Consider the following 13,549-nt stretch of genomic DNA (forward strand, 5'->3'; position numbering starts at 1 on the left):
TGCCTGCAAGCAAATTCCAACTCCTCCCTGGCAGATGACCACGAGGTCGATGATGGTGACAAAAACACCAGTCTCCTACAGAGCTCTCCAGGACGCTACCTCCATAACACTTCCCCAAATGCAATAATTTTATTTCATTAGCTACATAATGAGACCTTTTCTCCCAAGGAGTTCAAGACGATGTACGTGGTTCTCCCTTCTCCTCAATGAATCCCTACAACAACCTGTGAGGTAGGTTAGGCTGAGAGACACTGACTGGCCCAAGGTCACCCAGTGAGCTTCATGCCTGAGTGGGGATTCGAACCCTGGCCTCCCAGGTCCTAGCCCAACATTAACCACTACACCACGCTGCCTCTCATAGGAATGTCCGGGCTCCACTGGGTCAAACCAGAGCGGTTCCTTTTATTCCAGTATGCTGTTTTCATTGCTTGTTAACCAGGTCCTTCCAGGTAGCATCCATCGGTCTTGAGACACAATGGAGTGCGCCTCTGAGAGTGAAGTCAACTACTGCATTAGCAGCACGGAAGTGACCTCCCTGGGATGCAAGCCTGGGCAGAGTATCTGGAGGCCCTGGGCTGGGCTGCCAAGACAACAAGACTCCCCTCTCGGTCCCACTGATGTGGCCAAAGGAAAGCAGAACAAGACGTTTGGCCCCAGCCTGGCTGCAAGAGTTGCCTGAAGGAGGAATGCAAGGCACCACCCAACTGCCTTAGGGACCCCCCTCCGGATTTGTGCAGGGATTCCTCCTAAGCCTTTTCTTCTCCCAAAGATTTCCCATAAGGCAGCAAAGATATGGGATCACAGTTTCCCCTGTGTCCTACGGGATCGCTTCTCCCGGTATGCGCCGTGGAGGACCTTAAGGTCCATAAATAGCAACACCCTAGAGGTCCCGGGCCCTAAGGAAGTCAGATTAGCCTCAACCAGAGCCAGGGCTTTTGCTACGGGATATGAGGAGAGCTGGGCAGCCATCACTCAAGAGCTGAGGAGCATAAAAGTGCATCATTACTTCATAAATTGTAGGAACTTAACCCATAATTGAACAACACTGGCTCTGCCCTGGTGGAACGCTCTGCCTCATGAGACCAGGGCCCTGCAGGATCTGATTTCTTTCCGCAGGGCCTATAAAGCAGAGTTGTTCCGCCTGGCCTTTGGCTTGGAATCAACTTGATCCCCTCCCCCTCTTTCCTTTTTCCTTCTGTGATGGAACTCCTCTTTGGGGACTTCGCTGGCTTTTTTCTGGCCCACGTAGGACCAGTCTGGATAGTCGGCCTTGGTGAAGATTTGACGTTTTCGTCCCCAGAAAGTTTTTGATTTGAGTTCCTACTGAAAAGGCTGAATTTTAATGCTGTATTTTAATCTTGTTTTTAAGTTGTATTTTAATGAATTGTTTTTATACCTGGTGTTAGCCGCCCTGAGCCTGGTCTTGGCTGGTGAGGGTGGGGTATAAATAAAATTTATTATTATTATGTGCCAGTGTGCTTATTATGCCCACATTTTTTTGCCAGTGTAGGGCTACCCAGAAAGCCCATGCCCCAAGGGGTCTTCCAGGCTGAGTCACTCACTTCGCTCACAACCTACAGTTCATTTCAGAGCCTGTGTACCGCCATTCTCCCCGCCTCACTAGGTCATCCGAGCCTTGGCCGAGAATAACCTGCTCCATTGCCGTAACTCCTGGATAGATCGGATATCACAGTCTTCACCTTTGCTCACTAGGCTCCTGAATTTCCCCGCACCCTAATCCCCTCTGGTCGCCACTTTTCTCCACACGCCATCAATTCAGGGCTTGGAACTGCCAGAGGATTAACTGGGCAGCACAAGCAAGATTAAGACTCCAATCCCGGGAGCGAGTGGCTGGCTCCATAGAGCAGAATACTGACCCAATTTGGAGAGTGGAGACCCCGTCAGCACTTAGGGGGGCAGCCGTATTTTATCCTCTTGCAGCACAGAAAGGGGGGCCCAGGGAGTGGCATGTCAGATCAAAGAGAAGCCCCCCCCCAGCCCACAGGGACCAGCCCCTCACTTTCCCAACTCGTCCTGCTATAATAATAATTATTATTATTATTATTAATTCCCTGCCCATCTGGCTGGGTTTCCCCAGCCACTCTGGGCGGCTTCCAACAGAATATTAAAATACAATAATCTATTAAACATTAAAAGCTTCCCTAACCAGGGCTGTCTTCAGATGTCTTCTGCTATTTGGAACAAGTGACTTCGGATGCAGTTATTTGGATGCAGCAAATTGTTCCGTCTCCCTGCACCCCAAATTCTATTTCAGCACAAGCTCCACCCCACTCACCCCGGCACAATGAAAACAAAATCAAGGCGCAGCAATCCACATTGCCAGCATTGTTATTTCTCCATCGTTTTTCATAGAATCATAGAACAGAATCATAGAATCCTAGAGTTGGAAGAGACCACAAGGGCCATCGAGTCCAACCCCCTGCCAAGCAGGAAACACCATCAGAGCACTCCTGACATATGGTTGTCAAGCCTCTGCTTAAAGACCTCCAAAGGAGGAGACTCCACCACACTCCTTGGCAGCAAATTCCACTGTCAAACAGCTCTTACTGTCAGGAAGTTCTTCCTAATGCTTAGGTGGAATCTTCTTTCTTGTAGTTTGGAGCCATTGCTCCGTGTCCGCTTCTCTGGAGCAGCAGAAAACAACCTTTCTCCCTCCTCTATATTACATCCTTTTATATATTTGAACATGGCTATCATATCACCCCTTAACCTCCTCTTCTCCAGGCTAAACATGCCCAGCTCCCTTAGCCGTTCCTCATAAGGCATCGTTTCCAGGCCTTTGACCATTTTGGTTGCCTTCCTCTGGACACGTTCCAGTTTGTCAGTGTCCTTCTTGAATTGTGGTGCCCAGAACTGGACACAGTACTCCAGGTGAGGTCTGACCAGAGCAGAATACAGTGGCACTATTTCAATAGCCACCTGACAGGCTGGAATTCAACAGGTGCGGCTCACTACAAGGAGCCAAAACATCAACCCATCAGCAGAGGAAGAGCAATCAAATCAGCACCCTATAATCAAATCAGGAGCGGTGGAAAGCAAAGAGAAGCAGGAAACAATCCAGATCAGGACCAGAGACAGAAATAACAAGGTTAAATAGCCTCCTGTAGCCTCCATAAAGAGGTGGGCTGTTAAACCTGGCGCCCAAAGGCTATTTAGCTGTCTTTTGGGACGCCAGATGCAATAGTGGTTTGCTATGGGGTGTGAGGAGAGCTGGGCACCCATCACTCGAGACTTGCGGAGCATAAAAGTGCATCATTACTTCATAAATTGAAGGAACCTAACCCATAATTGAACAATATTAGCATAAATTAAATTATCAGCCGGCCCACAATGACCGTGCGAGGTAGGCCAGGCTGGGAAACAGTGACTGGCTACTGGGGCAGACAAATTTATTGCTTCCCAGGTCAACTATGTTGGTTAAAGCCATTATGTCAGATGGCTGTGGCAGTTTCTTTCAAGCTTTTAAGCGTCTCCTTTTCTCTCTCCCCGCCCCCCATTTCCTTCTTTGCTAGATCTCTTCGCTTTCCCTCACACCGCTCTTTCCCAGCGCCAACAATCCTGCTTTTAGTGGACTTTTTCACTCCCGTGCCCTTCCAAATTTACTGCAAGGAAGGAGCAGCCCTTCCCATTCTGGGGGGCCGGTGGGAGCATTTGGAATTTTGAGAAAGTGGCAAAATGGGTGCCATTTGGGGAGGGGGCCGCTGCATGTCACAAAATGGCCGCCCCATCTAAAAATGCAGAAAAGAGGGCCACAAAAGGATGTGGGTGCGCCCCATGCCCATACAGTGGTGCCCCGCAAGACGAATGCCTCGCAAGACGAAAGGGTTTTCCGTTTTTTGAGCTGCTTCGCAAGATGAATTTCCCTATGGGCTTGCTTTGCAAGACGAAAAACGAAAACGTCTTGCAAGTTTGTTTCCTTTTTCTTAACACCGTTAATACAGTTGCAACTTGACTTCGAGGAGCAACTCATAGAACGCGGTGTGGTAGCCTTTTTTGAGGTTTTTGGTGATTTTTGAAGCTTTTCCAAAACTTCTTTTAAACTTTTAAAACTTTTTTTTTTGGGGGGGGGTGTTTGGAATTCTAGGACTTGGTGTTGGTGAGGGGTTTGCAAGAATCTGGAAGCTTTTTTCTGTGTTTCTGTGTTCTGTGTTTTTTTCTGCATTTTTATGATTTTCTGTGACCATTGGGCCACTCTGCTGTTTTTTTTATAAAAAAAATCTGGATTTGAATTTCTGTGTGGTGGGTGGCTGGGGGAACAGTTGAGGAGGGGGAGCAAGAAGCAAAGAGTGGAAGAGGAATCTTCTTCGAGTGGTCCCCCAGAGTCTTAGAAAATGTACTGTACACTTTGTTGATTATTAAATGTTTTTCTGTCATGTTTAGAAACTTAATTTATTGTTCCTTCAATTTTTGAAATGCTCTTTACAGTATGTGTGACTTTAAAGAGCACTTAATAAACTCTTGTTGTACCAAATTTGGCTTTGTTTGGACTTTTTTTGACCATAGGAATGCATTAATTGGATTTCAATGCATTCCTATGGGATTTAGTGCTTCGCAAGACGAAAAATTCGCTAGATGAAAAAACTCGCGGAACGAATTAATTTCGTCTTGCGAGGCACCACTGTATTAAACAGTGGGGGAAACGCACCTGCGTGAGCCACTGCCATGTTTGCGCACAGAGAAGCGCTCTGCAACCTCTCCTCAGCTCAGATGAGCGGGTGGGCATGTCAAATCCTGGCCTCAAGAGAAATGTGGGCATGTTTCAGGGAGAGATGTTCCTGAGAAGGAGAGGCCGAACCTCGGGAACTGAGAGGCAAGTGTGATGGACTCTCGCCTGCTGTGGATTTCAGGGGGGAGAATTTACTAAGACCTTTCACAGGACGTTCTGTCGGGTGCGCCACATTGGCGGACCCCACCCCACACGAGAAGAGCATTAGTGGGCCAAGGCCTCACGTCCGAAACATAATTTTTCAATTCTTCATGGCTGTCATGTGTAATAAACAAAAATCTGCCCTTATTTCCTTATTGGGAGCACAAGAGCCCTTATAGAGTCCTTTGCAGGTTCTCCATTGATCAGAGAAAAGAACAGAGGCCAACCAGAGAATATTGAGAAGCAAAACAGCTGATAAGCCTGATCTTTATTGAACTGTTGCAACAGGGTGCTCCCCTTGCACACAGGAAAGAACCAAGGTGTGCCTGCCCTTATATAGACATTTTAAATTCCCTGCCCTGGAGCTCAAGACCACCCCTCCATACATCATACCTACATCACAGAAAAGGCGGTCTACAGCAGAAATCCGAGTGCCTTGTTTATCTCATCTGACAGGTTACCCGTTAATGGTTGGATACTCTGGGGAGCCTGGCCAGTCTTTTGTAACGATAAATACTTATTCCTGAGCCAGGTCACTGGTTCACCCTATTCATACACAGACATACCCTTAGGACAGGATTTGTGAAGGAAAAGACAATGGGGAGGCTTTTCCATTTTCCTTTGACCTAGCAGTGAAATATTTGAGGTCAATGTGGGAGGGACAAAATGCTTTCAGGACTTTTTCTGTGGGGTTTCAGACATGCGGTTTATATATGCAGTTATGAACATATTATATATATATATATAACCTTATTTTTATTTATTTCACATAAAAACAAAACTGCAGCATATCAACCACAGGCAAACGGGTTATCAGACCACGATCAAACTTCTCAGAACTCTGTGTACTGATCTGCGGAACACGCGCCATTCTGTTTCATGCTTGGAAGACATGGGTGGCCACCCATGGGTGCAGCACTAGACGCTAAACTTACAAGATGCAAAAAAATTATGCAGAGAACTGTGCCGTTACATTGACTGAAAGCTGCGAAGATGCCAGGGTGAGATATCACAGTTCCCGCAAAGCACTTAACAGAAGCATCCTATGATAAGATGGATTTATTTTATTTTAATGGGGGGGGATATTACTGAGAAACACAAAAGGGGAGAAACTGGATACCAGATCAGAAAGAAAACCAGTGAGGTATCTTTTGCAGCTTCAGTGCCCAGCACACCAGCTGACTTCAACCAGGCAAAATGCGACTGGCGCCCGGCTAATTTCGAACACTGATATATGTATGTACAGTGGTGCCTCGCAAGACGAAAAGAATCCGTTCTGTGATTCTCTTCGTCTAGCGGTTTTTTCGTCTTGCGAAGCAAGCCCATTGAAGGATTAGCGGATTAGCGCTATTAGCGGCTTATCGGATCAGCTGATAAGCGGCTTAGCGGCTTAGAAAAGGGGGGGGGGGAGGGAAAAAAACCAGCAGGAACTCGCAAGACATTGTCGTCTTGCGAAGCAAGCCCATAGGAAATTCGTTTTGCGAAGCACCTCCAAAAGGGAAAACTCTTTCGTCTAGCAAGTTTTCCATCTTGCGAGGCATTCGTCTTGCGGGGCACCACTGTACGTCTAACATAGCTGGATACAACCCACATGGAGATTTCATCTGAACCTCTCTTACAGTGAATCTGAGCCACCACCTAAAGGAATTTGACCTTCCCAACTCGTCGCTCCCTTTTATCTCATGCCTCCATTTATGAGAAATTCTTTGTTCGGAAACCCAAGGCGATTGTTCTGCACCAACCAGGCTATTTTCTACTTGCAGGTATGTCAGGTTTGAGAAAGGCAAGTTACGGCCCTGCTCTGCACAGTGCTCATTATTGAATGAAGGGTTGAGTCTCTTCTTATCTCTTTCTGAAAGGCACAATCGTATCTGAAATGTTGTCTGTTATTATAACTGAGCAGCTATTTACCCTGGGATGAAGTCTTCCATTTCCTCTTCCAGCAATCTCCTGAGCTTCTTTCTCCTCCTCAGTTATCACCCTTACAGCTTTAGGGAAGAGGACAAAACTAACTCCATTTGCTCCTGCGTAAGTCTTCCAACCATCTTAAAAAGTAGAGACATCGCCTTGCCAACAAAGGTCCGTATAGTAAAAGCTATGGTTTTCCCAGTAGTGATGTATGGAAGTGAGAGCTGGACCACAAAGAAGGCTGATCGCTGAAGAATTGATGCTTTTGAATTCTGGTGCTGAAGGAGACTCTTGAGAGTCCCATGGACTGCAAGAAGATCAAACCTCTCCATTCTGAAGGAAATCAGCCTTGAGTGCTCACTGGAAGGACAGATCCTGAAGCTGAGGCTCCAAGACTTTGGCCACCTCATGAGAAGAGAAGACTCCCTGGGAAAGACCCTGATGTTGGGAAAGATGGAGGGCACAAGGAGAAGGGGACGACAGAGGACGAGATGGTTGGACAGTGTTCTCGAAGCTACCAGCATGAGTTTGACTAAACTGCGGGAGGCAATGGAAGACAAAAGTGCCTGGCATGCTCTGGTCCATGGGGTCACGAAGAGTCGGACACGACTAAACAACAAGTCTTCCAAATTATTGCTCCCAATGCCTCCATTAACCTTTCCACATGCCTCCCAAATGTTTTAGGCTACAAACCCCTATTGGCCTTGTTGACTAGGACTGGTGGGAACAGCAGTTCAAAAGTTTGGAGGGCACCAGGTTGGAGAAAGACGATTTAAAGTAGTGCCACCCGCTCTGCCCCCTTTCTGTGGTTTTTATATCCCCTTGAATCTCACCAATTCCACATTCTGGGATCTCAGGCATTCCAGCTCGTCCATCCAGATTTGGACGTCTCAATCACTAGCAAAACAGACACGGTTCCCCTTGCTTTAACCATGGTTAAGCCGTATGCCTGAACCGTGGCTGAAGGCTGGTAATCAACCGACATGGGGAACCACAATTTAAAGCGGTTTGCATTTGACCGTGGTTATGCCTGCATAAAGCCAGCAATGTCTGAGGCAGCTTCTCCGAAGAAACTCCTGGCACATGCTCTCCAAAATCACCTCTTCCGCCCCAGCCCAGAACAAGTACATCTTTGTTAGACTGTGGCCACAAAGGACAAACAGCAGAAAGGTTTGAATTCCAAAACCTTCCAAGCGCCCTCCCGTGTAATGACTATCATTTTAGAAAGCTCAGGAACCCAAAGACACCAAGCAAGAGAGAAGCAGTCCTCAGTATAAGACTCATTTAAGAAACGCTGGTTTAGATCACAGAATCATCTTTGGCAATCACCCATAGCCAAGTAAGATTGTCTTCCATAAACACAGTTTTAACAAGGAGTCCGTAAGTGACTGTAGAGGCCAATTCTGGACCCACGCGTCCTTCCACAGTGCGGACATTGGTTCCCGGGCGGGAGTTGATGACAGTGTGGATTTGCCAAGCGTGCCTTCCTCTGAGCACGTTTCTCCCTTGCGTTCTGAGTTCGAGTGTCTTCAAAGTCCATGACACCTTTGGTAAAGGCTGTTCTCCAACTGGAGCGCTCACAGGCCAGTGTTTCCCAGTTGTCGGTGTTTATACAGTACTACACTGTTTTAGATTTGTCTTGAGACAGTCTTTAAACCTCTTTTGTTGACCACCAGCATTACGCTTTCCATAGAATCATAGTTGGAAGGGGTCCCAAAGATCTAGTCCAACCCCTTTGCACGAATAAATGCCATAGCCATACTATAAAACTGGGGTCCACGCAGCCCACAAGATAGCACCCCCCAATGTCTGTCAAGGCCTCTGTTCCCAGCCACCCCTGTTCATTTTCTTGTAACTGGGAGGTGGTTTTTATCCTAAATGTTTGAGGGTTCCCATCTCCTTTTGCGCCAGGAGGGGCAGTGTAAGGCTTTTGCCTTTTGGGGGGGGGGGGAGTCTCTAAGCCTCAACAGGTATTCTTCTGTGCACAGGGTACAGTGATATCTCAGAAGTCAAACAGAATCCATTCCGGAAGTCCGTTCGACTTCCAAAACGTTCGGGAACCAAGGCGTGGCTTCCGATTGGCTGCAGGAAGCTCCTGCAGCCAATCGGAAGCCACGACGGACGTTCAGGTTTCAAAGAACATTTGCAAGCCGGAACAATCACTTCCGGGTTTGCGACGTTCAGGAGCCAACACATTCGACTGGCAAGGGGTTTGACTTCCAAGGTCTGAATGCATTCTGTGGTGCACATGTAAGCTTCTTAGACTTACATGTCAGCTTGGGGCTCCCAGGATTTTGGACCCCCGATCTAAAAAATAGGGTGCGTGTTCAACTAAATTTTACACAGAGTAAAAGGTAAAGGTAAAGGTACCCCTGCCCGTACGGGCCAGTCGTGTCCGACTCAAGGGTTGTGCTCCCATCTCACTTAAGAGGCCGGGGGCCACCGCTATCCGGAGACACTTCCGGGTCACGTGGCCAGCGTGACGAAGCTGCTCTGGCGAGCCGGCACCAGCGCAGCACACGGAAACGCCGTTTACCTTCCCGCTAGTAAGCGGTCCCTATTTATCTACTTGCACTCAGGGGTGCTTTCGAACTGGTAGGTGGGCAGGAGCTGGGACCGAAAGATGGGAGCTCACCCCGCCGCGGGGATTCGAACCGCCGACCTTATGATCAGCAAGTCCTAGGCACTGAGGTTTTACCCACAGCGCCACCCGCGTCCCTTTACACAGAGTAGATGCTTTTAACTTCATGAGCATGACTAAGTTAGGCCCATTCATTTCAATTCATAGTAAGACTTGGCTGAGTGCCACCTGGGGCTCTTGAGGGTTTCCACCCACCCCTAATTCTCAGGAATTTGGAATTTTCCTTTTGCTCTCAGCCCAGAAATAAGTCATCTTTTTAGCCTAAATGAACTGTTCTTTAGCTCTCTTTTTTTTAGGGGGGAAACACACAAAAAACCCAACCTCACGACATCAGCAAGGAAACTCAATACCCGCCGCATGTTGCATCAGATTTAGGAGGACAAAACTATCCTTGTCCCACCCCCTTTTCAGAAAGAACCGAGTCAAAGAAACAGACGGTGTACAGAAATAACTGCACGAAAGCATCGTTGCAAACTGTCTCTCCTTCCCTACCGCGACAGTGCCCAAGCTCCATTATAAGCAGCCGAATTGCTGGAAGACCCTGCGCAAAATACCCCCTGCACAAAGCTCTCTGAATTAGCTCCCATCTCTTTTCGAAGCACCTTCCCTCTAATGGCAGATGTTTAAATGTCAGCTCTCATGACTCAGGATTCCATGCAACTCATAAACTACAGGCACTTCTGACTCTGCGTGTAAAAATCATCGCCACCGCAAGGATCTCGTGGTAGTGAACTGTCTGGAAATAAGCAGAGAGGTTTATTCCCAGGGTTGATGAAGTTCAGCAAGGTGTTCTCTGCCTATCTGTTTTAAAAAGAGCCTGATGGTCTGGAAAACCAATTTTTCTTTGGGGGGAGGAGAGAAATGAGAGGTGATGACACATTGCGAACAACGAGAGGAAAATGGACCACTCTGCCTTTCCTGAATTCTCATGGTATTCTCAAGAACCATTTGCCGTTTGTCTAAAAAAACAAAACACCGTAGGCAAAGGACGCTCGATTTATTATTGTGTTCGCAGAAGGCCAGCCGGATCTCACAATTCTAAGAAGTGGAATAGCCTGTCCTCCGATGACCACGTGGTCATCTTCTGACTGCTTCTGTGAATGGGCCACTATGTCTGTTATGGGCAAGATAAACATAGAATTGCAGAGTTGGAAGGGACCACAAACGATCATCTAGACTAACCCCCTGCAATGCAGGAATCTTTTGCCCAATGTGGGGCTCAAACCCACAACCCTGAGACTGACAGCCTCGTGCTCTACTGAATGTGGATTAGGGGGTACATAAGCTCAGGGACGTGGGTGGTGCTGTGGGTTAAACCACAGAGCCTAGGACTTGCCGATCAGAAGGTTGGCAGTTCGAATTGAGCTCCCGTTGCTCGGTCCCAGCTCCTGCCAACCTAGCAGTTCGAAAGCAAAACAAAGTGCAAGTAGATAAATAGGTACCGCTCCAGTGGGAAGGTAAACGGCTGGCCACATGACCCGGAAGCTGTACGCCGGCTCCCTCGGCCAGTAAAGCGAGATGAGCGCCACAACTCCAGAGTCTTGGGCCACGACTGGACCTAATGGTTACCTTTACCTTTAAGCTCAGCAAGAAAAGGACTTGGCCATTGGAGGCTGACACAACCCACCAAAGACAGGGTTTTCAAAAGTCTAGTGGAATTCAAATGCAACAGCTACAACCATGGCTTGAGCACCAGCACCCAGCCTCAGGCTCGCCTGCTGCTCCCTTCACCCCCAAATACACTCCAGTTCAATCCAATTTCCAGGTTCGGGAAGGGAGTTTGCTGCTTGCCTCCCAAATGGAAAACAGAGGCACAATTCGCCAGCTGGAGGCCGGCCGGCTGCTCAGAGCCACTGAAGGTTGCAAGTTCAAGGCTGCTGTGCAAGAGAAGCAGTGGGACATGCCTCTTTAGGGAAGTCCCAGAGCTCAGTGGGAGAGCAGAGAAATTAAATGCAAAAAGGTCCCAAGGTCAGTCTGTGCTATTTCCATGTAAGGATGGAGAGGGGGAAAGCTGCCAGTCAGCATAAGCAAGATGAACCAATGCCCTGGTTCTGACTTGGAGGGCAAAGCACAGCGTTGTTCACCAAATTTGGGTGTAACAATACAGTTTTCCGGGAGAACGGCAGCTCCAGTTCTCTGGAATCAGCTCCCGGCTGAAATTAAGCAAGCCCCAAGCATTCTTGCCTTTAGGCAGCAACCGAAAACTTATCTTCTTAAAGGGCCTTCCTTTGAGCGTGACTCAGCAACTTTTGTTGTGTGGTGACTCAGCAACTCTTAAACCGGTATGTGTACAGCATTCCATTTTCTGATACAGTCATACCTCGGGTTTCAGACACTTCAGGTTGCGTTTTTTCGGGTTACAGACCACCAAAACCCGGAAGTACCGGAATGGGTTACTTCCAGGTTTCGGCGGTCATGCATGCGCAGAAGCGCTAAATCGTGCTTTGCGCATGCGCAGAAGCGCAACCCGCACAGATCACATTCGCGACCCGAGCGTCCACTGTCTTTATTGTATGCAAAAAAAACCACCCCAAAACCACGACCCTTCCAGAGACATGTGGGGGAAAGAGTTCTATCACAGTCTTCATCAACTTGTTGCTCTGCAAATGTTTTTAGGGTACAACTCCCATCGTTCTCAGCCAGCTGCACCAGAGGGCACTAGGCTGTGTTAGGATCTCCCAAAAGCATTCCTGCTCCCAGGAATGCCTGGCGAAACCCACCCCTTTCGCTGAGCGGTCTTCTCTGCCCCCGGAAAGATCCTGTTTCTCTGCAGCCAGAGGCCTTTACGTCACCGCTGCCAGCTTGCTCCATCCGTCCACAATGCCTTGATTCAGAGTTGCTCAGCATTACCCCAGGTTCTGGAAGGTCACAGCAGAAAACTGGATTTCCACCCACAGCAGTAATCAGTCGGTACGGCTCCACCCACAAACGGGGAGCCCCAGATTGAGGTCAACCTGAAAGACACCCTCTTTGTTCCCCCAAAGTGGCAGAGGCAGAGGACTAACCCAGCTCAAGCTCAATGTCAGAATTAATAAAGCTCTCCCTCCCATCTCTGCCTCGTATAGCAAGGGGTTTAGCTCTCCTGGAGCTCAAGCTTATCAAAAGCACAAGTGACAATTCTATTATTCTGCTTTATCACCAGCTTAGACCGAAAGTGAACCCAAGGCCAAAGTAACTTTATTTGCAGAAATTTTAACTCCATGCATCTCTTAACTCCGCCGCTTCTGATGCAACGGACTACAGCTGTAGCTTGGAAGTCGAACGGAATCTGTTCCAGAAGTCCATTCGACTTCCAAAATGTTCAGAAACCAAAGTGCAGCTTCTGATTCACTGCAGGAAGCTTCGGCAGCCAATCGGAAGCCCCGCTGGGACATTTGGCTTCCCAAAATAGTTCGCAAACGGGAACAGTCACTTCCGGGTTTACGGCGTTTGGAAGCCAAAACGTTTGAGAACTGCGGTGTTTGAAAACCAAGGTACGACTGCATCGGGGCGCCTCTTCTGGAAGCTCTTAAAGGACAAGTTTCCAAATTTGATGGCGGCAAATTATTTTGAAAGAGCTGCAGCGTTCGAGCTCAGAAACAGCAGGGACTTCGCAGAAATGGCAAAGCTGACGGGGAAATTAAGAGATCAAAATGATGAACATTTTGCAGAAGAATGGAGGCCTTTCTTGGACTATTAAAAAAAAATACTATAGTCAAACGAAATCGCGGTCAGGGTAGGAGATAGAAGCAACAGAAGCAAAATGACAAAACAACTGTAACAGAGAAACTTTGTGTAATAAAGATATAGTGCCGTAGAAAAGGTTTGAGTAAGAAACACAACTGAAGTGGGAGTGGGAAGTCAATTTACGAAACTATTTGATGTGAAAACGTTAGGGGAAAGTTAATTAAAAAAATATTACTAAAAGAAACGGGGAGCAGAGCTTCCCCCATACAGAATTTTGGCAAAATTCTGAACTAAACTGTTTTTCTGGGCTTATCACCAGGGTGATGCAAGCAGCTGTTTCGGAGGGTGGACGCACCAATCGGATTGTGGCCAATATAACAATTGAAACTGCATGACCTCTCTGGTCTTAAGGCAAGGCGAAGTCAATAGCCTATTTGCAAGCAGGC

At 47.8% G+C, this 13,549-nt stretch overlaps 1 protein-coding gene across 1 annotated transcript in view; it reads right to left on the reverse strand.

The window, feature by feature from the left end:
• Nucleotides 1-13,549, reverse strand: part of SLC1A5 (solute carrier family 1 member 5) — a 42,392-nt gene that overhangs the window by 21,958 nt on the left and 6,885 nt on the right. The gene's annotated exons all lie outside the window — the stretch shown is intronic.

Source organism: Podarcis bocagei (assembly GCF_964188305.1).
Source record: "Podarcis bocagei genome assembly, chromosome: 7".
NCBI lineage: Eukaryota > Metazoa > Chordata > Lepidosauria > Squamata > Lacertidae > Podarcis > Podarcis bocagei.